Source organism: Babylonia areolata, chromosome 18 (assembly GCF_041734735.1).
Source record: "Babylonia areolata isolate BAREFJ2019XMU chromosome 18, ASM4173473v1, whole genome shotgun sequence".
Taxonomy (NCBI): domain Eukaryota; kingdom Metazoa; phylum Mollusca; class Gastropoda; order Neogastropoda; family Buccinidae; genus Babylonia; species Babylonia areolata.
Window position 1 is genome coordinate 40,662,583 of NC_134893.1, and position 25,000 is coordinate 40,687,582.

The 25,000-nt window shown below is 44.5% G+C and overlaps 1 protein-coding gene across 1 annotated transcript in view; it reads left to right on the top strand.

Annotated features, from left to right (window-relative positions):
* The window catches only part of LOC143292238 (glutamate receptor ionotropic, NMDA 2B-like), a 175,605-nt gene that overhangs the window by 17,606 nt on the left and 132,999 nt on the right, over nucleotides 1–25,000 (top strand). The gene's annotated exons all lie outside the window — the stretch shown is intronic.

A 25,000-nucleotide genomic window follows, 5' to 3' on the forward strand; every position in this document is an offset into this window, starting at 1 on the left:
GAAAATAATTCAAGAGCGCTAGTTAGCATATCATTGGGAGGAAAAAACAGGGTGAAGTTGATTTTACACAGCCCACAACACGATTCATTCCTGGTCCCACACGCGGACAAAATAAGTGTGTGTTTAGGGTGTATTTAGGGTGTAAATAGGGAGTGTTTAGGGTGTATGTTTAAGGTGTATTTAGGGCCAGCTCATACCAACTCTATGAGGATTTATTTTGGGGCATTACGACCGGCTTCCGAAATGAGTCCCTTTGGAGTCTTTTGGGGGTGTGTGGGATGGGTGTCTTTCTAGTTCTGCCTTCAAGAGACCCCCTCAGGATTTGTCTTGATTTTCTTTTTAAAAGATTGTCTTGTGACGTGCAAAATTTTGGTTTTTGTTTTCATAACGATATTCCGATAAAAAAAAAAGTGGGTGTGGAGTTATTATGGGACATGAGGGTGTATTAACAAAAATCGTCCGCCCTGAAATAAATAACGTCGGGGGGTGGGATGGGGGGTGTTTCTGGGCCGACTCCAGCGGAGTCCAAACGGTGTTTGGGATGGAGTCATTTCCTGGCCTGCTACAGCTACAACCACCGGCCGCTTGCAGAGAGAGAGAGAGAGAGAGAGAGGGGGAAAAAACGACACGATCACTGACACGCATAAACCGTGGATTGGCTTGTCTCGAGGATGAAGGAATAAAGCATTGGATGGAAGGGATGGGGATTAGGAGTGATGTGTGTTTTCATGGTTTATTGTTGGTGGTTGTTTTTTTTGTTTTTTTTTTTGTGTGTTTTTTTGTTGTTGTTTGTTTGTTTTTCTGGGGGAGGGATGTGTGGCGGATTGAGAGCTGTGTTGTGACGTGGTGTTAAGCAGTGCTTGGCATGAAGAGTGGTGATTCTTTTCTCTATCTTTGTTGTTGTTGTTGTTGCTGTTGTTGTTTGTTGTTGTTGTTGTTGTTGTTGTTGTTTTGAACGTAAAAGAATACGTTTCTTTCATCCTTCCCCCCCCGGCCCCCCCCCCCATTTTTTTTAAATGTCTCGAGTAACTTGCTTTCCTTTTCTTTGTTTCTTTCTGTTCTTTTCTTCGTTCTTTTTCTTTCTTTCTTTCTTTCGCTCTTTCATCCGTCCTCCTTTCTCAACTGTTCTAAGTTTTCTTTCTGTCTCGCTTTACATTCTGCTATTTATGAATGTATTTATTTATGTATGTATTTATTTATCTATCTATTCATTTTTCTGTTTATTTAGTCATTTATTTTCGTTTATTAATTTCATCATTTATTTAGGTTTATTTATTTATTTGATAGAATTGTTGATTCGTTTATTCATTCAATCATTTATCTAAAGAGTTTATGTGTTTATTTATTTCTGAATTTCCGATTTCAATTATTTATCTATTCATTCATTCAGCTATTCATTCATTCAGGTATTTATTCCGTGATCTATTCACCTATTTTAATTGCTTTCTATTTGACAATCCAGCAGGACATTTCCATCCCTCGTGTTCACAACGAAGACGCTTCTCTTCGCCCTGAATAGAAACAAGACAATGGAAAGAGGCGCGGGGAAGTGCAGGAAGGGAGATATGAAATATCACTGATTATCATTACTACTGCCTGGTGAACCTTCTCAAGGGTTAATTCTGCTCAAATGAATCATTTCCTTTCGCAGTGGCGCGAGACCAGTCTGTTTGGTGCAGCAGAACACATGTGGCAGGAAATGGCGGTTGGGGGTGTGTGGGGGTGGTGGAAGGGGAAGGGGGTGGGGGGTGGGATGTAGGAGGGTGGGGGTGGTGGAAGGCGGGGGGAAGGGGGGAGGAAGTGGTGGCGAAAGTGAAATTGCGATTTTGATCTCATCATCAGCCGTGTTGATCCCACCCACCCCCGCCCCTTCCTTCCAATAAGTAAACAAATAGGTGAATGAATAAACAGATAAATCAATAACAGAAGGAGAGAAAAAAAAAGAAAAGAAAGGAAGAAACAGAACAGAAAGAAAGACAAGAAAGAAAGGAACAAAGAAGGAAAGAAAGAAAGAAAAAGAAAAAAAGAGAGGAAAAAACAAACAAAACAAGGAATAGAGGCCGGCTACTAACAAGTCTGTAAACAGTCCACCCGCTAATCGTGATTGCAGACATCGATTTACAGTTGGAAGCCCGTTCTGTTTGTTTTATTTGTGTGTTTGGTGCCTTTTGTTGTTGTTGTTGTTGTTGTCGTTGTTGTTGTTGTTGCTGCTGCTGTTGTTGTTGTTGCTGGTGCTGCTGTTGTTGTTGTTGTTGTTGTTTTGCCTGTTCAAATTCATTTTGGGCAGAAGTATTTGCACGGCTTTCGTCAAGGGTCTGCCTACGCCTCAAATAAAGAAGGGCGGAGGAGTTTTGTCAGTAGCTCATTTCTGGCATGCGCATGCACACGCTCATGTTAGCACAAGCTGAATATCTCTGTCTGCTTCTCTGTGTCTTCTGTCTGTCTCATCTATCTGTCTCTGTCTCTTTCCGTATCTCTGCTTCTGACTTTCATTATCTCTCTCTCTGTCTGTCTGTCTGTCTGTCTGTCTGTCTCTTCATGTGTCTCTCCTTTGTCTCTTTCAGTTCGCATTTCTCTTCTGTCAGTCTCTTTCTCTGTCTCTCTGTCTCTGTCTTTCTCTCTCCCTCTCCCTCCAGAAGGCCAGGAATCATCCACATCACGGACATGGTTTTGAGAATGTTGCTCAGTTTTCGTAACCGATGTCTATATCTCTCAGCCCATCTCTCCCGAAAAACTGCATCAGAATCAGAATAGCTTTGTGATGTCAACAAGAGAAATCAAGTATTATAATATTATAGAAAGTGTGTGTAAATGGTAGATACTCTAGAGTATCTGCCTTAAAATATGGTGTCCACAGGGGTCCGTCCTAGGTCCTGTTCTTTTCGTGCTGTATGCGGCTCCTGTGTTGGATGTCATCAGTCATCATGCGATGTCGCATGAGAGCTTTGCTGATGACACACAACTTTATCAGTCAGCTTCTATAGCTGAATTTGATGCACTGTTGCCTCAAACACGGGAGTGCATTGCTGGCTTAAGGACTGGATGACTCTCAACAAGCTGCAACTAAATGATGATAAGACTGAATTTATGATAACCTGTCCAAAGAAGTTTCGTCAACACCCTTCCTTTCCTGACCCTGTTCTGATCAATAGCACACCTGTTTCACATTCTCCTTCTGTTTGCAGTCTTGGTGTAATCCTGGACCAGTCTCTTTCCTTCCAACAGCACATTTCGAATATCTGTAAAGTTGCCTATTTGGAACTGCGTAGAATCAGCTCTATCCGCCACTATCTCTCAATCGATGCAACCAAGACACTTGTATGCTCTCTGTTTCTCTCTAGATTGGATTACTGCAACTCTCTTTTGGCCTTCCCAAATATCTATTAGACTCCAACGAATTCAGAATAATGCTGCCAGACTCATTTGCAGAGCTTCTAGATTTGACCATGTTTCTCCTCTCCTTCAGTCTCTCCACTGGTTGCCTGTTTCTGATCGAATAGACTATAAGCTATCCACTCTGACCTTTTCTGCAGTCAACGGATCTGGCCCCAAGTATCTTTCTGAAGTCCTCCATATCTATACCCCGTCTCGCCAGCTCCGTTCTTCCTCTGATACTCGACTTCTGAGGATACCTCACGTCAGAAGTAAGACCAATGACGTGGAATAAGCTCCCTGATAACCTCCTTCATTCTGATTCCCTCGCATCTTTTAAATCTCGTCTCAAAACTCACCTTTTCCCTCAGCAATAAGTTCAATTGTGGCAGGTCCAATTCCTTTGCGTTAGCTGTGCTTGACTATGTGTTTATACATATGTATGTGTACATAACTACATGCATATATGTGAATGTGTATTGTGTGTGCGTGTGTTTATGTAAGTTTGTGCCTGCCTATGTGTGCGTATGTGTTAGGGTGGCTGTTAGATACACATGTATATTAAAATGTATGTATGCATTGTGTGTGTGTGTGTGTGTGTGTGTGTGTGTGTGTGTGTGTGTGTGTAACAGTGATGTAATGTTTTAGGTTAACAAAAGCGTTTTTGTAAAGCACCTAGAGCAGATTTCTGGATAGTGTGCTGTATAAGTGCTCTCCTTTCGCCGTAGTTTCCCCCAAACGAACGAAGTCAGGAATTCGTTCACACATGGCGAGGAAGGGAAAGTCGGAGAAAACTGTCTTTCCCAAGAGGACACAACAGGACACAACATACGCCAAGTTTTAATTTTTTTTCCTTCCATGATTTTTTTTTTTTGGTATGGTAAGTTTCTTACCAACACTCATATCACCAGCAAATATACAAGTTCTCCCACGGAGCATGGCATCAACCAGCAACCTAAACATTGTGTTAGCTTTCATGCATTAAACTCTTATCCAGCAACCTCTACACTCATGCTTTCACTTTCTACTTGAACCGAATAAACTTACTTTTACCCGTTTTCATGAAAATGGCAAATAAACAACACTTCACTCTTCACTCTCTGTGACACACAAAACGAAATGCAATGCCCTGAAAAACACATGCATACATTAGTCTTATTTGCATATTTTATGTATAAAAAAAAATCCTCTTCTCTCATCCATCCATTCCACAATCCACGCGTTCATAAATCAACACCTTTCCTTTGTGTGGAACATACACCATGTTGAAACAGGGCCTCGAACCCTGATCACTGGTGAACACTAGATCAGAAGTAGTTCATCGCCTAAATGATTCTGCCACGGCGCAGACAGAATTAGAAGCGATGATGTTAAGACTATGACGAGCCTGTTGCCTGATGGTAGGACATTTATTTGGGCTCCTGCCTGAACACGTGTCGGAGAGGCGGACAGATCCACTGGGTGTTTTCTTGCAGGTTGGTGGCGCCAGCAGGACGTTGGATCAGAAATGATCCTCTGCACTTCTGTTTTTGTCTTTAACTGCTCCCCTTTCCACAACAGCAGCTGAAGAAAAGAGTCGCATGATTTATGGAGCACATGCGTTGTCAAAATAATGTGAAAAAAAAAACAACCACCAGAAAGATAAAATATAAGTAAGAAAAAAAAGGGGTATCGTATGGACACCAGATAGAATGTTCTTTTTATATATATATTTTTTTTATTCCACCGGAAACACTTCCTTGTTTTGACTGCTTGTTACTCATGACTGCTTGTTATGCATGTATGTGTTTATATATTCAACTATTTGATTATGCATTTAAAGACATTTACTTTGCCGTGTATTTATCTATTCATTTATTCGTGATGTTTTTTTTTTAAGAAAAAAAAAATTCGAGCAATATATCGTTATAATTTAATTCTAAGATGTAAATGAGAACCAGTCAGATGAGCGCACAGGAGATAAGAAAAATGGGAAAAAAAGGAAAAAAAAGGGTCTTTGTTAGAGTTGTCACACGCCAGCGTGACGCAGCAAACACCCCCCTCCGCCCCTCACCCTCCCCACCCTTTCGTTTTACACACTGTCCGGAGGGCAGTGGAAAGGCTGTGGTGCCCAGGGCGGACCGTCGACAGACGCAAACAGCCGAGAGGTTAAAGCGTTGGACCTTCAATCTGATGATCCACGGTTCGAATCCCGGTCACAGCGCCTGGTGGGGAAAGGGTGGAGATTCTGTTTTTTTTGTTTTTTTTTAAACCGATCTCCAAGGTCAACAGATGTGCAGATCTACTAGTGCCAAACTCCCTTTGTGTGTATACGCATGCAGAAGATAAAATACGCACCTCAAAGATCCCGTAATCCATGTCAGTGATCGATGGGCTATGGAAACAAGAACATACCCGACATGCATCCCCTCCCCCTGAAAACGTAGTATGACTGCCTACAAGGCGGGGGTAAAAACCGTCATACACGTAAAAGCCTACTCGTGTATTCGAGTGAACGTGGGAGTCGCAGCCCACGAATGGAGAAGAAGAAGAAGAAGAAGAAGAAGAAGAAGAAGAAGAAGAAAGGCGGTCTATAAGTCATACAGAGGGGTATGGGGTGGGGTGGGGTGGTGTGGGGGGACATACAGAGATTGGGTGTGAAAATGGACCTTGGGGTTGGGTGAGGTTGGGGGGTGGGGGTTGGGGTAGGAGGGATGGGGTTTCTATGACTCTCTTCCATCATCTCTTGCCTACTGTGACTGCCTCTCCCCCTCCTTTCCCCCTTCATCTCTCCATTCTTGCCATTCCTTGGGTTCCACGATCGTGTTTCTTGACGTTCCCTGGTGTTCCTTGCCCCACCCCAACATCCCCACACCCTTCACCCTACCCATTCTTGCCCGTCCTTGGGTTCCATGGCTGTGTTTCTTTGACATTCATTCACTCATTCATCCACAGTCGTGTTGCCTTTTTTGCTCACAGGACCCCCAGGCTCATTTTCTAGCTGTCAGAAGCTCATCGCTTTAAAGGTCATGGATTTGTGATTTGTGACCACGTGGTGTAAAGGCGATGGGACGATTGGACGCCGAGGGGACGGGAGTGTTGTTGTACGCACCCCACCCACCCCTTTCTCTCTCCCTTGCTCGCTCTTGTGCTGTCCATTCACACTGTTGGTTAATTCAGAGAGTGGTTTGTCTCCCTTTTGTTAGCGTCTGATTGGTCCTGGAGGTTACAGACTGGTTGCACTTTGAAGGGAAGTGGAGAAATGAGGTGTATCAGGGGCAGTGGCAGAGAGAGAGAGAGAGAGAGAGAGAGATGTTTGACAAATGTTTTGTTGAGTGTAAATGGATAAACTGAAATCTTCTTGATACCATGCCCTCACACACAAAAAAGAAAGAAAGAAAAAAACCCAACAAAAACCAACCCATGAGAGACACGGAGAGAGGGGGGTTGAGGAGTCAGAAGATCTGATTGAAGGCTGAAGGAAGGAAGGAGGAAGAGAAAGAGAGTGAGTGTAGAAATCGGTAGTATGCATTATGTCCCCAAGGGGACTGTAGAGATGACCGAAGGCTTTGTGATCAGTGAAAGGTTCTGAACTGTAACCGTTATCTTCGATGACATGGTGTTATGCTTGCCCCCACGACATGCCAACTGTTGTGCCTTAATTGATAACTGCCAGTGGTTTATTTACTAAAGTTATTATAGGAAAACAGTGCAGTGACACGTAGCGCAAACATGCTGTGGAGGCACACACAAGTACGTCAGCTTAACTGACGCCGCGAGCAAGTGAAAGCTTGCCGTGAAGCAGTCATCGTAGCCAGCTGAGCGCTCGGCTACATATGTGAAGTTACCGCTTCGCGCTGTGGTGACACAAGTATCAAAATGGCTGATAAAACACTTCCGCTGGCTTCAGTTTGCAAAGGTGCTCAAAGAAGGCATGCGCTATCCATCTATTTTTAGGGCAGTGGATCAGGCTGCCAAAATGGTGGTGGTGGTGGGAGGGGGAAGGGGGGGTGGGTTGTTAAAAACGGTCATACACGTAGAAACCAACTCATAAACTGTACGAGTGAACGTAGGAGTCGCAACCCATGAACAAATGAATGAATGAAATAATTTTATTTCTGAGTATAATAGAATGAGGAAATGTTGATTATTTCCATCCAGCCCTTGAAATGGAAAAATGGAGGACAAAATGAAGAAGAAGCGAGCAGGCTGGAAATGTTAAGAGGGGCATAACGGAATCTCCCAGGTGCAAATCATTTATGATGTGAATGAAGAATATATTCATAAAAGAAACGGTTATTTTTCATCATGTCTGTAATAAAAAAAGGGAAAGACATTCGCTTGGTTAGAGTTTATGATTGTTGAAGGAGTTGAGCTGGTATAAAAAGAAAAGGGAAAAAATGTGAATAAACTTAGCCACAAGCTTCTCTCTCTCCTTTGGTCATCTCATTACCCTTTTCCTCTCTCTGGGGAAGGACATTCCTTGTCAATATATATGTTTTTTATTTTCTCGATAATTCCCTCAAAATTCAAGATGGCGCTACTTTTTAGCACCCCCCCCCCCACACACACACACGTCTTCCCTCCCTCCCCTAAACTGCAAGTTGTCTTGTTTTGAATTTCCAATGGAGGAACTTTGCTTGTGTTTAATCGAATGAGAAAGAACATTACCTTCTTAAGGTTTCTCTCTGACATGGTTTGTGTGTGTGGGGGGGGGGGGGAAGGGGAGGGGGATGGGGTGGTGGTGGAGTGTGTGTTTGTGGGTGTGTGCGTGTGCGTGTGTGAATGCGAGTTTGCAAGCTTCTTTGAGAATGCACGAATATGTGGGTGCGCACACGTTCGCAGAGGGTGCCATATATTTCTTATTCTTATTTCAGTTAAGTTATTTTGCATTCTACGCAATTTCCATTTTGTAACATTAGAATATATTTTGACGTATTTGTTTATTTATTCTATTTCATTTTAGGTTTAGGTTTGACATATGTTAGGCTCTAAATGCCCAATTAGTGTGTAGGTTAGGCATCTGTTCACACACACACACACAAACACACACACACACACACACACACACACACACACACACACACACACACGCAAGACACCAAACAAAAAAACAACCCCCCCAAAAACAACAACAAAAAAACAAACAAACAAAACAAAACCCACACTCACACACATAAATACACACGCACGCCCTGCACTCCTCTCCCCCATAAATGTGAATCCTATTTAGAGAAAATAGACATTTTTTGGAAGATAAAAACATCAACAACATAATAACACCAATGTTTGTCTTTTGAGCATAATATTGTAGAAAATTGCAAGCTGTAGGTGTCATCATCCTTTTCTATGCCAGAAATAACCCACTTCCTTGAAAACGGTGCTTTCTCCCAAGAGAGAGAGAGAGAGAGAGAGAGAGAGAGAGAGAGCTGTCAATGTCTTTCTGCTCTCTAGCTTTGGGAACAAAAAAGAAACGAACAACAAAACCCTCTTATCTAGATAGAAAGAGACACCACCATTTCCCACCTCTCCCACGTCAATCACCACCACCCCACTACCACCCCTCCACCACAACCACTATCATCATCACCACCGCCATCACCACCACACCACCACTGCCTTAAAAGAAAAAAAGCGCAACCTCGAAGTCCAAGGATGCCGTGATTTTTTTGTGGTTGCGTGAGTGTAGCAAAAATAGCATCGACATTTCTGTTTCCACTTTTGATATTCTAAATTGTCGCACAGCGAGGACACCCGTGGCATAATCGGTAAGGCTGTTGGATGGACTGCTTTCTGATGCAGAGAGTTTACCACTGACCAGGGCCCGAGGCCCGGTTTCGGCATGGTGATGTATCACTTGGAAAGGCACTGTACTCTGATTTTCTTCACTCCTCCAAAAGCGTGAATGGGTTTGGGGAAGGTGAAGGCGGCAAAAGGAGAGAACTGGGCACCGCCTTCCTATCCCGAGCCCCGGACACAGTGGATATGATTTATGAATTAGTGGGTATGAATTATGGCCGTGGAAGGCAATGGGGCTTTACAAAAAACCACCCAAACTTTTTGTTGTTGTTGTTGTTCTATCCACGCAGCGGATATGCTAGTCCAAAACATCTCTACCCACCAATTTTCTTTATTCATTTATCAAATATTTATCAAATACTTCTTTTGTTAACTTACCAAATTCAGTGTGGCACCCACATTTGACTCGCGCCATGCTCGAGTTTTTTTTTTTTTTTTTTTTTTTTCCAAATAGACGACAGCCGGAAAGTTCTTGTGAAAATGATTATTGTGAGTGAGAACTGTATGATCAATGGGAATTCAGTTACCGCTTTGTCTTTTGCAAAGGACAATGACTATCAAACAAGAAAGCAACATTTCACCGGCTGATAGTGCTGCAGCCTTGGAGGCTAGTTGACCTTTGCGGATCTTCGCAACGCCCACTTGCTGAGAGAATTCTGGTGTAAGTTGGGCAAGACACTCTCTACTATATATTTGTTTTCTAGCCCAGATAGTGGGGACAGCAGCTGCTTACTCTGCATTCTGATGGTCATAGTCGGTTACGACAATCACAAAAGAACTCATTCTGACAGACAGACGGACACACATGCCCAAAGACATGCATGCACGCACGCACACACGCAGGCACACGCACACCCACACACACACACACACACACACACACACACACACACACACACATGAGTAACTGAAACTAAACTGACACAGCTGAAAAACTAAAAGCTCTCCCCCTCGCCGTGTTGATTTTCCTCAGCCATTCTTTTCGGCATGCCAGGCCCGGGAGTTGACGGACCCTGCTGTTGTCAGGCCCTGTCAGTGTAATCAGCACACAGCCTCCTATGGGGGAGAAGGGGTCTTTGGCCTCAACATTCCTTTGGGGAAATGGAGCCTTCCAGAACACCACGACATTTCGAGAGTAAAAGAAACAGAGAGAGAGAGAGAGAGAGAGAGAGAGAGAGAGAGAGGTGGGAGGGAGGGAGATAGAAAAGAGAGAGAGGAGTGGAGAGAGAGACAGTGCACACACACACACACACACACACACACACACACACACACAAGCACACACGCACGCACACACATTCAGACACACATAAACATGCGCGCGCGCACGATCGCATGCCAGCGCACACAGAGAATTAGATAGAAGGAACACACACACGCACACGCACATACACATACACACACACACACACGCGCGCGCGCACCCCCCCCACACACACACGTACGCACGCACGTATGCATGCATTGGCCTTTTGTTGCAATTTCACAGTAATTGACGTTAACTGGTAATTACTTTGTTGTTTCCTTTTCCCATTCTGTTATTTCCCACCCTGTCTTCTGTTCTATTTTTTGAACATTGTGAATTGAGGGAGTGGAAGTCGAGGGCATTGAGGAAGAATGGGATTTGGGAAAGAGGGAGTGGCTTTAAAAACAGCAATTGTGGATAGACGTTAAATAAAAAAAAAAGAAAAAAAAGAAACGAACACACACACACACACACACACACACACGTACGCACGCACACACGTATGCACGCACACACACACACACACACACACACACACACACACATGATTATACACGCACGCACTCACGCACGCACATACACATGATATATACACATACACATATACACACAGAGATACATATACACATGGGCGCTTGCGTGTGTGCGTTAGTGCATTAGTACGTGTGTGTGTGTGTGTGTGTGTGTGTGTGTGTGTGTGTGTGTGTGTGTGTGTGTGTGTGTGTGTGTGTGTGTGTGTGTGTGTGTGTGTGTGTGAGAGAGAGAGAGAGAGAGAGAGAGAGAGAGAGAGAGAGAGAGATCAACAGTGATTTGTTCAACCATCATTCATTCACTGACGTTTTGAAGGAGATCCCATCAAAAGCAAGAAACAATCACATGTCCACGAAATGTTCTCCGCCAATCACTTGGTGAAGCCCGTTTCGTTTCATTGTTTCTTCTTCCTCCTCCTCCTCCCCCTCTTCTTCTTCTTCTTCTCCCTTTTATGCATCCTCTTTATCCCCCTTCTTCTTTCCTTCCTCTGACTCCATGTCCTACTCACCTCCTCCTCCTCCTTCTCTACCCCGTCTGCCTCTTTATCCTCCTCTTCATCTTCCTCTTCCTCCTCCTCACTCCCCCCCCCCCCGTCTTCTATGCTTCCTTATCCTCTTCCTCATCACTCTTCCTCTATCTCTTTCTTCTTCTGCTCCTCCTCATTTTCCTCCTCCTCCTTTCCTGTCTCCTCTTTCTCCTCCTCTTCCCCTTTTCCTCCTCCTACTCATCAAACTCCCTTATCTCTTCCTCCTCCTCCTCATTCTCCTCCTCCTTTCCTGTCTCCTCTTTCTCCTCCTCTTCCCCCTTTCCCTCCTCCTACTCATCTAACTCCCTTATCTCCTCCTCCTCCTCCTCTTCCTCATTCTCCTCCTCCTTTCCTGTCTCCTCTTTCTCCTCCTCTTCCCCCTTTTCCCTCCTCCTCCTACTCATCAAACTCCCTTATCTCTTTCTCCCCTTTTCTTCTCCTTCTCCTCGTCTTCCTCCTCACTTCTTCAACTTCTGTTGCTACTGCTGCTTCTTCCCTTTCCCCATCACCCACCCACCCACCCACTCCTGCACCCCGCCCCCCCCCCTCCTCCTGTTATAGGCATTTTGCGGGTCCGCACTGAATTTGTGAACCTGAGAGATTACGGGGAATAAATCTCCATCCATACTCGACCAGGCACCTGCCGTGCTTGAGCCAATTGCGGGTGCACGCCAGCGAGTCTTTTGCCTTGCCATCTTTGATATTCAGACAAGAAATGTGATCTGAGTGGTTGACATGAAAAGATAAGGTTGCTTGATGGCTTGATGGCGCATGCATGGTGTGTTCGGTTGCCTTTTCTTTTTCTTTCCTTGCCGTTTTTTTTTTTTTCTCTCTCTCTCCTTTTTCTTTTCCATTTTCTGTGACATTTTGCTGATCTAACCCACAAACTGTGACTTCGTGCTAGTGGCGCCCCCACCTCACCCCTTATTTCTCTGATATCAACTGATACTTGACACATCCACTGACACAAAGGATATATCACTGACGCTTCCCCATGATGTATCACCAGCACTTCTCCCCTAGTATATCACTGACACTCCCACTGACACTCCCCACGACACTCTCCTGGCACTCCCGTTGACGCTCCCACTGACGCTCCTCCTAACGCTCCCCTGCCCCCATCCCCACCCTACGCCTCCCAACGTCCGATCTCAAGCACCCCTTTGAGACACCCACCCACACTCCCCTGAAACTCCCCCCTGACACTCCCCTGCCCACCCTCCCCCTGCCTACCAACATCCAGCCCCAAACATCCCTTTGACAATCCCCTCACACTCCACTGAGAACCCCCCTCTCCTGACATCCCCCAAACATTCCAGTGACACTCCCCCATGACATTCCCCAAACTTTCCAGTAACACTCCCCTATGACACCCCCAAACATTCCAGTGACACTCCCCCACACTTCCCGCAAACTCCCCTATGATACCCCCAAACATTTCAGTGACACTCCCGCACGACACCCCCCAAACGTTCCAGTGACACTCCCCCATGACATCCCCCAAACATTCCAGTGACACTCCCCTACACTTCATATGACATCCCCCAAACATTTCAGTGACACTCCCCCATGACATCCCCCAAACATTCCAGTGACACTCCCCCACACTTTCCCATGACATCCCCCAAACATTCCAATGACACTCCCCCATGACATTCCCCAAACTTTTCAGTGACACCCACACTCCCAGACACTCCCCATGACATGCCCCAAACATTCCAGTGACACTCCCCCACACTCCCCCATGACATCCCCCAAACATACCAATGACACTCACCCTTGACATTCCCCAAACTTTCCAGTAACACTCCCCCATGACATTCCCCAAACGTTTCAGTGACACTCCCCCACACTCCCAGACACTCCCCATGACATGCGCCAAACTTTCCAGTGACACTCCCCCAAACTCCCATATGACACCCCCCAACATTCCAGTGACACTCCCCCACACTTCCCGACACTCCCCCATGACATCCCCCAAACATTTCAGTGACACTCCCCCGACACTCCCCATGACTTCCCGTCAGCCACTCCACTGCCACTCCCCCTGACTCCCCCTCTGTGGCACTCCCCTGCCCTCTCCCCTCCCCCGCCTCCCATCATCTCACCTCAAACATCCTCCTGACACTCACTCTATGACACTCCACTGACACTCCCCTGACGCTCCCATTTACACTCCCCACTGAATCTCCCCTCAAACGCACTTCACTGAAACCTCCAATGACACTCCCCAAACATTCAAGCAACACTCCCCCCGGATACTTCCTCAGAAACTTCACCGACACTCCAGTGGCACTCCCCTTGACACTCCCCGTCATACACCCCACTGAGACAATCCCCCACACATTCCGCTGACACTTCCCCTTGACACGTTCGTCCGGTCTTCACCTTTTTGGACAGAACTCAGAACTCAGAGCGGATATGGTGAGAATGTCACTTGTGGCAATCCTTACCTGGGAATCACACACACAGGGTGATGATAACTAATGCAGGGTTGATGTGTTCTGCCGGAAAACATTCTCTCTTTCTCTCTCTCACACACTCTCTAGAACTGTTCCATTCTTTGCTTTGGCAGACAAGCATCTCTCTGCAGGGGGAAGATTTGATAATCCGGTTGGTTGTTGTGTTTGTGGCTGTCATCAACTCCGGTTTTGATTGAAGGGTGAAGTGGGTTTGCTGAGAGCGTTTCTTGGAGAGGGAAACAGGCCCGTAGATTATATTGGTACGTTTCGTAGTGTGTGTGTGTGTGTGTGTGTGTGTGTGTGTGTGTGTGTGTGTGTGTGTGTGTGTGTGTGTGTGTGCGTGCGTGTGTGTGTGTGTGTGTGTGTGTGTGTGTGTGTGTGTGTGTGTGTGTGTGTGTGTGTCGTAGCGGTGTGTGTGTGTGAATAGAATAGAATAGAATAGAATATATTTTATTGTCATTGTTAAGACACAAGTTGAATGGTAAATAAATGAATGAATGAAAAGAACACAATTAATCAATCAGTGTGTGTGTGTGTGTGTGTGTGTGTGTGTGTGTGTGTGTGTGTGTGTGTCGTAGCTCTGTGTGTGTGTGTGTGTGTGTGTGGTGACGGTGTGTGTGTGTGTGTGTGTGTGTGTGTGTGTGTGTGTGTGTGTGTGTGTGATGGTGGTGTGCGTGTGTGTCGTAGCAGTGTGTGTGTGTGTGTGTGTGTGTGTGTGTGTGGTTGTGTGTGTGTGTGTGTGTGTGTGTGTGTGTGTGTGTGTGTGTGTGTGTGTGTGTGTGTGTTCATATGTGTGTGTATCTCTATTTATCTTTGTATAATCATGTGCGTATATGCCTCATACGTATAATATGCACGCAATATTGTTTTCAACTATACCTTTTTTGTGTCTGCCTACAACCCGCCAGTCTGTCTGTCTGAATGTCTGTCAGGCTGAATGTCTCTGTTCTTTGTTCCTTTGTTTTCTCAAGGGATGGAGGCTCAGTGGAAATCATTGCACGTTGCACTGTGTCGTCTGATCACATTACACTAAATCATTAGTTAGAACAAACGCAACATGTATTTTCAGATCCAACACAAACCTCATGAGACCTAAGAGATGAAGGATGTCTCTCTCTCTCTCTCTCTCTCTCTCTCTCTCTCTCTGTGTGTGTGTGTGTGTGTGTGTGTGTGTGTGTGTGTGTGCTAGTGTTATAATCTATGCTAATGTTATAATGTCATGTAAGGGAACGTTGTCTGGCTGTTTAATTGCGTGACTGATGTACATGTTTCTGTTAAATGAATAAAACAAGGAACACACAAACACAGTCACACACACACACACACACACACACGCATAGGAAACTTGGAGCGCGCGCCACCCCCCCACGCACACACACACACACACACACACACACACACACAATCTAATCATTCCCCCCTCTCCCGTTCTCAGGAAGATCAGACAAATGTGCACGTGCAGAATTCCCTTGTTGAAGTTAAGCTGATTTTCATACGTCATTGTTAACACTCTCAATCCTAGCGCGAAGAAATGATTACTCACTTCTGGGAAAACAAAAGCAGGCCATTACTTTATATGCCTCATCACTCCAAATCATCACTATACACATCACATGTTGCTAGCGCTTGTGTGAAAAGACAGAAGAAAGAAAGAAAAAAAGAAAAAAAGAAAAAGAAAAAAAAGGAAAACAGAGTCGTCCCCCTTTTATCTTTGTTGACTCACTTGTGTAAACAAAGTGAGTCTATGTTTTAATCCGGTGTTCGGGTGTGTGTGTGTGTGTGTGTGTGTGTGTGTGTGTGTGTGTGTGTGTGTGTGTCCGTGGTAAACTTTAACATTGACATTTTCTCTGCAAATACTTTGTCAGTTGACACCAAATTAGGCATAAAAATTGTAAATTTTCAGGTCTTTCCAGTCATCTTGTTTAAAACAATATTGCACCTATGGGATGGGCAAAAAAAAAAAAAAAAAAAAAAAAAAAAAAAAAGAAGCCTAATCATATGCAAACTGCATTTACTGTTATATTTATATTTTTTGTATTGTCTAAACTTGGCACTTTGATCTGATATTCTGACCCAACAACAAGAGCAGTCATTATTATCATTTTTTGTTCAAACAGGAACTTCTTTTGCTAAGCATGGAAGCTTTATTTATTTTGCAAACGTTTTGGTGCAGATAGTAAAAAAAGGGACATTACTCTGTACTTAATGCTAGGGGACTTAATTTGCTTTAAACTGATCTTTCTCATCTTAAACATTACATTTTGAAATTATACTCAATACATAAAAAGCTTGGATTTTTAAAAAAAGTGTATCACAAGTGAGTCTTGAAGGCCTTGCCTCTCTTGTTTTTGGAAATGTTGTCCACGGTCGGAAGCAACAGAGATAAACAGCCCCCACCGCAGAACGTGTCGCACAACATGTGCAGTATGAGAGCAACAGTTTAACATCAACATCTGCAGTATGGGACCACCAACATTCTAACATCAACATCTGCAGTATCAAAGCAACATTTTGACATCAACATGTACAGTATCAAAGCAACATTTTGACATCTATATTTGCAGTACCAGAGCAACATTTTGACACAACATCTGCAGTATCAAAGCAACATTTTGACATCAACATTTGCTGTATCAAAGCAACATTTTGACATCAATATTTGCAGTACCAGAGCAACATTTTGGCATCAAAATCTTCAGTATCAAAGCAACATTTTGACATCAACATTTGCTGTATCAAAGCCACATTTTGACATCAATATTTGCAGTATCGAAGCAACATTTTGACATCAACGTCATCTGCAGTATGAGAGCAACATTTTAACATCAACATCTGCAGTATGAGAGGAACATTTTAACATCAATATCTGCAGTATCAAAGCAACATTTTGACATCAACATCATCTGCAGTGTCCGAGCAACATTTTAAATCAACATCTGCAGTGTCAGAGAAACATTTTAGCATCACCACCTGAAGTATCAGAGCAACATTTTAACATCAGCATCTGCAGTGTCAGAGAAACATTTTATTTGTATTTGTATTTCTTTTTATCACAACAAATTTCTCTGTGTGAAATTTGGGTTGCTCTCCCCAGGGAGAGCGCATCGCTACACTACAGCGCCACCCATTTTTTTGTATTTTTTTTCCTGCGTGCAGTTTTATTTGTTTTTCCTATCGAAGTGGATTTTTCTACAGAATTTTGCCAGGAACAACCCTTTTGTTGCCGTGGTCTACGTGCGCGAAGTCCATGCTGCACACGGGACCTCGGTTTATCGTCTGATCCGAATGACTAGCGTCCAGACCACCACTCAAGGTCTAGTGGAGGGGGAGAAAATATCGGCGGCTGAGCCGTGATTGGAACCAGCGCGCTCAGATTCTCTCGCTTCCTATGCGGACGCACTACCTCTAGGCCATCACTCCACTTAGCATCACCATCCGAAATATTTGAGCAACATTTCAACATATTCATCTGCAGTATCGGAGCATCATTGTAACATCAACATCTGAAGTATCAGAGCAACATTTTAACATCATCACCTGCAGTATGAGAGTAACATTTTAACATCAACATCTACAGTATCAAAGCAGCATTTTGATGACATCAACATCATCTGCAGTGTCAAAGCAACATTTTAACATCAACAGCTGCAGTGTCAGTGAAACACTTTAGCATCACCATCTGAAGTATCAGAGCAACATTTTAACATCATCAGCTGCAGTATCAGACCAGCATTTTAACATTAACGTCATCTGCAGTATCAGACCAGCATTTCAACATTAACGTCATCTGCAGTATCAGACCAGCATTTTAACATAAACATAATCTGCAGTATCAGACCAGCATTTTAACATAAACATAATCTGCAGTATCATACCAGCATTTTAACATTAACGTGATCTGCAGAATCAGACCAGCATTTTAAAATTAACATCATCTGCAGTATCAGACCAGCATTAGACCAACATTTTAACATTAACGTCATCTGCAGTATCAGGCCAGCATTAGACCAGCATTTTAACATTAACATCATCTGCAGTATCAGACCAGCATTTTAACATTAACGTCATCTGCAGTATCAGACCAGCATTAGACCAGCATTTTAACATTAACGTCATCTGCAGTATCAGACCAGCATTAGACCAGCATTTTAATGTTAACGTCAACTGCAGTATCAGACCAGCACTGTAACATTAACATCATCTGCAGTGTCAGCATTGTAACATTAACCTCATCTGCAGTACCAGACCAGCATTGTAAAATAACCTGATCTGCAGTATCAGACCAGCATTTTAACATTAACGTCATCTGCAGTATCAGGCCAGCATCAGACCAGTATTTTAACATTAACGTCAACTGCAGTACCAGATCAGCATTGTAACATAACCTCATCTGCACTATCAGACCAGCACTGTAACATTAACATCATCTGCAGTGTCAGACCAGCATTTTAACATTAACGTCATCTGCAGTATCAGAGCAGCCATGCAGCATCATCATCTGCAGTATGTGGTATCATCTGGAGTGGCAGTGGCACAGCTTCAGAAGATTCCGGTCGGTAAAGATCAAAGGAGAAAGGAAAGTGCAGAGTGTCTGGAAGAGTTGGGCCGACTGGCTTCAGAGTGGTCAGGGAACTTTGAAACTGCTGTCCACTCAACTTGACCATTCAGTGCAGAATATCGCCCAAAGGTCTCTCCTCCTGCTTCTCCGCCGCCTCCTCCAATCAAAATCTTCCTGGAAATGTTGTTCAGTATCACAACCACACAGAGATGGAAAATAACTCGTGGGTGTACACACACACACACACACACACACACACACACACACACACACACACACACACACACACACACACAGACACCACACACACACACACGCAAACACATACACACACACACAGAGACACCACACACACACACACACACACAGATCCCACCAGAGAATGACAGAATAGCCATTTCATTTCCAGACAATTCTCCCAGACTGCATGATATTTTCCTACTGCTAACGTCTTCGGTTTGCATTGCAACTAACACTCACCCTTACAGTACTCACACAGACACAGACACAGACACGCACACACACACACACACACACACACACACACACACACACACACACACACACACACACACACACACACACACACACACACACACACACACACACACACAATTCTCCGACCCTGTTTTCCACCCGAATTTTGAAATCACCACCGACTTCACACTTAAGCCATCACCGGAGTTCATGACAGCTAAACAGAAAAGTGGATTATCAGTCTGCCCCTGTTGAGAGACCTTGTCTGTCAAGCAAAGAATGGAGCATTTCTGGAGAGTGAGAGAATGTTTTCCGCCAAAAGACATGAACCCAGCATTAGGAGTGTGATTCCTGTGTGTGATTCCGAGGTTAGGATGCCAACAGTGACATCATCACATATTTTTTTTTGCGCGCGCGTGCACGCATACACGCACGCACGTATGGACACACACACACATACACATACAACCCAGATGTGTTTTCAAAATGGCTGGGATAAAGTTTTGAATTTCGACGCATACAGAAAGTAGAAAAGTCTGCAGTTTGAAATAACGCATGTGCATTGTACCTAGGGTGCGATGCCACATTTTGAAAGAAGTATAATCTCAAGTTATGAACTCTAAATAACAGTCTTTAACAATCCTGGCGGGCCAGAACTCTTAATGTGGAATAAGAGTGGGTCACGGTGGGGGCGGGGTTTGGTGTGTGTGAAAAGAAATACTGCCAACGTTTCAGACACGCTGTTATCATGCTGTGGCAATGTATTTTGTTTTTGCTTTTTGGAGAAAACTTTTGTTTGTTTTTGACATTTGCACCGGCTGTCATTCTTGTTGTCAGAACTTGGACTGGTGTAACTAACTGTTTGTGTGTGTGTGTGTGTGTGTGTGTGTGTGTGTGTGTGTGTGTGTGTGTGTGTGTGTGTGTGTGTGTGTGTGTGTGTGTGTGTGTTCGTGCGTGCGTTCGTTCGCTCGTGTCGTGTCGTGTGTGTGTGCGTGCGTGCGCGCGTGTGTGTGTGTGTGTGTGCGTGCGTTCGTGTGTGTGTGTGTGTGTGTGTGTGTGCTGCGTGCGTGCGTGCGTGTGCGTGTGTGTGTGTATGGTTGTTGTTGTTGTTTGGGTAGATAGGGCGAATAGAGGGTGGGGTGGGGATAGGAGGGGCAGACTAGTGGTCAGTATTAAGCAGCAGCAATGGTAGCAGAGGTAGCAGAGGTGGTAGGAGCAGCAGCAGCAGTAGTAGTAGTAGTAGTAGTAGTAGTAGTAGTAGTAGGGCCTAACGCTCGACTTACATCAGAGGGACAAGTATTAGCCAACAGCAAAGCTTGAGCTTCATGTACAGCTTTGTCTGTTGTGAAGGGCGGTGACTCTCAAACTAGGAGGCAAACATTCACTGGCTTTTAGTGCTGCTGCCTTGGGGACTAGTTGGCCTTTGGGAACCATCCCAACGCCGACTGTTCTAAAACCCTCTTAGCCGAGAGAGTGGGGATGTAACTTATGCAGGACACTTTTCCTTATAATCTAATTCTAGCCCAGATAGTCGGCACACAGGCGCCTCTTCTGCTGTTCTGATGGTATTAGCCAGACACGACTGACTACCATACAGTAGAAGTAGTGGTAATGATAGTAGCAGTTGTAGTAGTAGTAGTAGTAGTTGTTGTTGTTTTGCAGCAGCAGCAGCAGTAGCAGTAGCAGTAGTAGTAACATTATATTACGTTTTCCGTTGCCTCATATCAAGATGACTTAAAGTACATTACACTAAACATGTTCAAATGAACACATTACAGTAAGACATAACATGTTAAAAATCAGTGATCTAAGGTAAAAGTTTATATAGTCATCATAGCCCCCCTCATCCCCCCTCTCGCCCCCCCTCCCCGCCCCCCGAAAACCCCCCAACAACAATGAAGTCGCGGAAAAACAAAACATAAAGCCATACACTTGATACAGAACGGTTACTGACAAACAACTTCACCTTTGAATTCAGTCTTATTTTCCGCTCTAATGTTAACAAGGTGACCGCTCTTCACTGACAAAGCATTCTCAGTCAGCAGCAGCATCAGCAGCAGCAGCAGCAGCAGCAGTCAAATGGTTAATCCTGAACACACCCTGGAAATGGAGAAGAGAGTAAGAAAAGAAGAGAAGAAGAGACATTTCCCTATGTAGAAATCAGAAGCTCTCTCGATGCAGACATAAAAATCCAATTGCCGTCTCTCGTTTCGCAGGCTGAAGCGTGTTATTCCATCCTTCGCACGCATCATTTCCATAAAAGGAGCATTTCGTGTTCACTTTCCCATTGCCCCCTGTGTGTGATTTGTGGCGAGGAAAGTCGTTGTGGTTAGAATCATCTGCCCTTTCTACCTTCTTTAAAATTTATATATATTTTATATTTAAAAAAAAAAAAGAAATGACGTCTGCATTTGCCTTTGGCTGACTAGGAATAAATTGATCAAGTGGAGGAGCGATTATACTCGGCTTTTGGAATTTATTAGTTAGAACTTGAGTTGCATGCGAACCTGTTGGTTTTATTTCATTTTATGCTATCTTATCTTATTGAGAGAGAGAGAGAGAGAGAGAGAGAGAGAGAGAGAGACAGACAGACAGACAGAGTATTTGTGTGTGTGGAGTGAAGCATGCATCCAGTAACTGGAGAAAAAGGAGAGTTCTGTGAGTGGGGGAAGGTAAACCATCAGTCTTTAGTAACTGACTCGTCCCAGGACAGACACATACCCTCCACCAACATTCCCGACATTCCAACCCCACTCACCCACCCACCCACACACCCACCCTCTCGCACACACAGCAGGCTGCAGATAAGACCCGCAGACAAAAATCTCAATCACTCCGCTGTCTGTGTGTGTTCACGGCTGAAGGCTGTGGCACTGTGCCAGGGCAGGACATTTCCACAGGGCGGACATGTTGAGTTCGCTCCACGGGGACCCTGGAGTGCCGTTCGGACCAGCCAGGTCTCAGCGGTGACATAAAATGTTACTGCCCTTTCTTTCTCTCTCTTATTTTTGTCTTTTTGTTTTCGACAGTGTTTTCCTGTGCTGATTCGGAAAATTAGTAAGAAAGTGAGACCATGTGTGCAGTCGGCTCCAGACAGCTTATTACATTTGCATTTAAAAAATATCGTGATCACTGGCATGCATGCATGCATGCATGCGTGCGTGTGCGTGTGTGTGTGTGTGTGTGTGTGTGTGTGTGCGCGCGCATGAATTGCGTATGTGTTATAGAATGTTTCCAAATCTGCTATGATGAAAACCGTAACGCATTACAACACAACACAAAGGGCGAAGAGACAACAGAAGAGGAAAGGAAAGACACAGACCAACGGCACGGCGACGGTACTTTCAGCCAGTCCCTCCAGGGTGCCCTAAAGTCGGCACTGGTTCTGAAACACTGTGGTGTAGGAATGTCCTGTGAGTCACAGTCAGACAGAGCGAGTCTTCGTAGGTGGATCTCTGGCGCTGCACTCTGGTGACATTTAGCAGGCAGAAGGAAAGGAAGGGATTCCAGTCATTAAAGACATGACTGGTCACACCATGGACTGGACCGCTGGAGGAAAGTTCCGCGGCCATCTTGGATCTTGCGCATGCGCATTTAACTTTTACTCGAAATCGCGAGCAATGCCAAACGCGATTGACACAGACAGTATCAGTAGTTCAAGGAGGCGTCACTGCGTTCGGACAGATCTGTATACGTTACACCACATCATCTAAGCAGATGCCTGACCAGCAGCGTAACCCAACGCGCTTCGTCAGGCCTTGAGAAAAAAAAGCAGCCAAAAAGCAATGCCAAAGACGATCGCCACAGACAAAGGCAGGAACTATTTGTTGTCCTCCATTTTTTCAGTTGATAGCTTACATTCTTACAGCCAAACTCCGCGCAATGACGTGCTGTCGTATGCACAATAAAACTCAAAATATGAAGCAAAAAAAAAAAAAAAGTTTGCTCTTTCCCACGTTTTGCCTCTCTCGGTCGCCTTCGTTGCTCGGAAGTTTGGAGAGCCAATCAACTTCGAGAGCACAGATCATGTGACGCGCCTCATTAGGCCATGTAAGCACGAAACTCTCCAGCGGTCTATCACAGGGGATCCCTTCATTTCCAGGAGTTTCTCTCATAATGAACGGTATCTTCCGTTTTGTTTCAAACTTCTGGTGAAAATGCAGACTTAACTCACACGCTTGTAATTCAAACTCTCACGCGTGCGCGCACGCACACAGACACACATACAAACACACAGACACTGACACACAAGGACACACATAGACACACACACATAGACACATAGACACAGACACAGACAGACACACAGACCCAGACACACACACACTCACACACACATGCACTCATGTCGTACAACGCCATGTGTAAAAGCAATGCAATCAGGCTTGTTACTGCACACCACATTGCATGAAGATAAGTAACTACTCTCTCCCACATTGATTGTTCGATTCTCAGTCAGCCCACGGCAACTGCAGACAACAAAATGGGGGAAAGGCGTTTCGGGGACACACACACACACACACACACACACACACACACGCACGCACGCACACACACACACACACACACACACACACACACACGCACGCACGCACACACACACACACACACACACACACACACGCACACACACACACACACACACACACACACGCACACACACACACACACACGCACACGCACACACACACACACACGCACACACACACACACGCACACACACACACACACGCACACACACACACACACACACACACACGCACGCACACACACACACACACACACACACACACACACACACACACACACACACACACACACACACCTCAGTGAGAGGCGCACGTGCGACTCAAGTAAGTTCGTATAACGAGCCTCATGAAGCCGAGCAGAACTGCTCCCTCCCACACGAATCGTTCAATTCCCAGTCAGGCCACGGCAGCTGCAGACAACAAAATGGGGGTAAAGGCAGACAGCTCTCTCCACGCTGATTTGTTTGGCACATAACCCCACTCGATGTTTTAAGTTTTTTTTTTTGTGTGTGTGTGTTTTGTTTTCTTTTCAGAAGTCTCTCTGTTCATTTTTCCAGGTCTACAGTTTTGGTAAGCTTTCTACTGGCCAAGGCCTGACTAAGCGCGTTGGGTTACGCTACTGGTCAGGCATCTGCTTAGCTGATGTGGTGTAGCGTATAATGGATTTGTCCGAACGCAGTGACGCCTTCTTTAGTAACTGAACTGGACTGAACTGAACTGCTTCATGTATTGAAAAAAACGGAAAAAAACCCCAAAACAAAACAAAAAACCCCAAAAAGACAAAACAACCCCCCCAAAAAAACAACAACAACACAAAAAACAACAACAACAAAAAAAACCAAAAAAAACCACCCACCAACAACAAAACAAAACAAACAAACAAATAAACAAAAACACACCAAAAAACAACAAACAATTCCAGCAACAACAACAAAAACCCAATTTCAAATGTTTTAATAGGTCAACATTTTACAAAGCAGTGACCTTAAAAGGCAACTGAAAACGAAAACCAAATTCTCTCTTTACTAAGGTTGAGTTTGTTTCTATAATGCAGAAGTTCAAATGGGAAGCAAAGACAATACTTGGGATTGGGGGGAAGGGGGGGGGGGGAGTAAAAAAGAAGGTAAGAAAACTGAGAAAACAACACACAGTCATAAGAACATTGATAAATGTGCTGGTCAGCAGACAGACAGACAGACATATTGTACATTGATAAATGTACTGGTCAGCAGACAGACAGACAGACAGACACGTTGTACATTGATTGGTTATTATCATGGAGTGTTGTCATCCATTTGGTATAATCTTTTGCAAAATGTGAATGACCTAATCCGTTCTCTGTAATAAAGATATATTCTGTTCTGCTCTACAGTACCATGTAATCAATACAATACCATATGACATAATGCAATACAATATGACAAATAGGTCTACTCATGGATATCTAGCAGACAGAAAGACGCACGTTTGTGGAGAGAATGACGATAGTGATAAAAACAAAGAAAAGAAAAGGAAAGCGCT